At 36.3% G+C, this 2,688-nt stretch overlaps 1 protein-coding gene across 8 annotated transcripts in view; it reads right to left on the bottom strand.

The window, feature by feature from the left end:
• LOC106870506 (ras-specific guanine nucleotide-releasing factor RalGPS1) overlaps nucleotides 1-2,688 on the bottom strand; it is a 208,003-nt gene that overhangs the window by 21,995 nt on the left and 183,320 nt on the right. The gene's annotated exons all lie outside the window — the stretch shown is intronic.

Genomic DNA, 2,688 nt, shown 5'->3' on the forward strand with positions numbered 1-2,688 from the left:
TATATATATTACATGGAAAAATGTAAGCATGAAAAGTAATATTCTTAAGATTTATAAACCTGGAAAAGTACAGGACAAGTTATTACACCTGTAAAAGTATAGGACAAACTATTACTTCAAGTAAAGAATAACAAATTTTTTCCTTAAAATATTGCAGCAAAGAATGCCAGTTCTTCTAATTTATCACTCTTTACAGTTCTCATCTTTTAAATTTATTGCACAAAACTGTTCAGCTAATTTGTAAGTTTGTCTAATTAGTCACTCTTTTCTGTATTTAAGGTAGTAAATTAGCCAAATTCTACTTAAATAAGTATAGTGTTATTTGTAAACTATAATAAAATATTCTTTAATATTCAAATTTCAATTTTAGCTGCAATATTTTCTTATTCTTTACTTTACTAGAATAGCTTGTCCTATACTTTTGCAAGCGTAATAACTTGTCCTGTACTTTTCCAGGTTTATAATCTTAAGAATATTACTTTTCATGCTCACATTTTTCCATGTAATCCATGATTTTTTCAGGCATTGCTATTACAAGATAATTAATAATGTGTCGATTAATAATTCAGGATTTTACCTTATAAAATACTGGGTAGGGGGATACATTGGCTGCTATTCTTAGTGTGTCAAACGATCAGGTAGAGGCTCTTTCATTGGTTTGATTACGTGATGAGATTTTTTTACACATATATGTATAATATGCATATATATCATCAGCAGAAGTTAGAGAGTAAGTCAAAAGCTGACAGTTTCGTGTATTGGCACTTATCTAACACGAATTTGTCCACTGTCACTCTGTAACTTGTGACGAAATAACTTCTAAAATACAAAATTTTTTTCAAAAATGTTAAGAGTAAACCCTGTTGTTTGTGACACATTGTACCAGTATTGAAAGTTTGAAAGTGTTTCGTTAAAAAAAATTAGTTAAATAATCTGTACATCGAATTGAATAGATCCAAAATGGATAAAAAGCAAAGTCGACTTCGGCAGAATTTGAACTCAAAATGAAAACACAGGGGAAATATCGCTAAGCATTTCACCCAGCACGCTAACTTTTCTGCTAGCTTGCCACCTTAGGCCATAAACATTCATTTTAGTAATATATTCTTTATTCTCATTGCTAAGCGTTACTTCCTTACTCTCTTCTTACTTACTAACACAATTTTTCGTGGCATTTCACCCCATAACTTTTCTTCTACTAATTTTTGTTCAATGCGACAAATGACTCCTCATGCATTTTTCTATCATTTAAACCTAAGAAAAGTATACTTTTATTTTAAAATTGAAAAGTTTATGTTAATTGAAGGTGAATAGGTGCCTTACTGCCCCCCTTGAGGTCGCAGATATTTTGATGTAACTTTTATTCGACTGAACCAAATCTCAAACTATTTATGCCAAAGTGTACTTATTTTTTGAGTCTGGTACCCATCCCACCAACCTCTTTTGCCAATTGCAAGTTACAAGGATGTAAACAAACTATTACTGGTTGTCAGGTAGTGGTGGGGACAAACACACACACACACACACACACACACGCACACACACACACACACACACACACTTTGATTCTTTTGTGTGTTTCAGCCCAAAAGCTGTGGCTCTGCTGGGGTACCACCAATATTATCACCTTGTCAGTGGCCATTCTTTTGTGATTGGTTTTTGTTGAAAGAGAGAATTCAATATTGCTGCCGTCTTTCGAGTTTCTTGCCATGATGTAGATTCATCTGGGACCTTGGACAGCAGCAGGTCGAGTTATTTCTTGAAAACATCTACCCCTACTCCATGTAGACCTCTCAAATGTTTTAGCAAGATATTAAATAGCTGTGGGCCTTTGAATTTCAAGCTACTGCAGTAAATGGTTCTCATTCTATATGGAATTGGTGGGAATTTGGAACATTGCAGTGATATCTACTTCAGAGAATTGTATAACTCCCAATGCCAAAGTTTGGTACCAACCCCTCTGCATATCTTCCATTTTTGCTCCAGAGAGTAGAGTCATAACTCTTTCAGTCTCTCTCAGTAGTTGTTCTATTGATGCAATACACACACCCACACAGTGCTATAGTTGAAAGACACCTGCTGAACATGCTGGACAATGGGACTGAACCCAAGATCACATGGTTGAGAAGCAAGCTTCCTACCCACACAGCCACGCTTTGTAAATACACAAACTACTGAGCTTTTGTTTGTGTGTGTCTGTGTGTGAATGCTCATATAAGTATAATACATAGTCTGCATGTATTTATGTTTATGCACATGCATTTTCAAGTACATATTTGCATGTGTTTGTGTATGTATGTGCATGTGTGTGAGTAAAACTAAAACAAGAAATAGGAAAGATGTTCGTTCTTATATAAATATCAGGTACACGACACTGCTTTTCCCCTTCCCAGGCTACAGGCCCACACCCCCAACACCCATACTGTTAGGATTGGCACTCTCAACGTCGGCACGCTGAAAGGTAGATCTGGTGAAATTGTTGAGATGCTTGAACGGAGATGCGTAGATATGTGCTGCATCCAGGAAGTAAGATGGAGAGGAGGTTCTGCAAGGTTCCTCACAGGCAAAGAACACAGGTACAAGATTTTCTGGGCAGGGAACACTGACGGGGTCGGGGGCGTAGGAATACTTCTAGCGGAGAAATGGGTGGATAAGGTAATCGAGGTCGTTAGAGTAAGTGACAGAGTA

Source organism: Octopus bimaculoides, chromosome 1 (genome assembly GCF_001194135.2).
Source record: "Octopus bimaculoides isolate UCB-OBI-ISO-001 chromosome 1, ASM119413v2, whole genome shotgun sequence".
Taxonomy (NCBI): domain Eukaryota; kingdom Metazoa; phylum Mollusca; class Cephalopoda; order Octopoda; family Octopodidae; genus Octopus; species Octopus bimaculoides.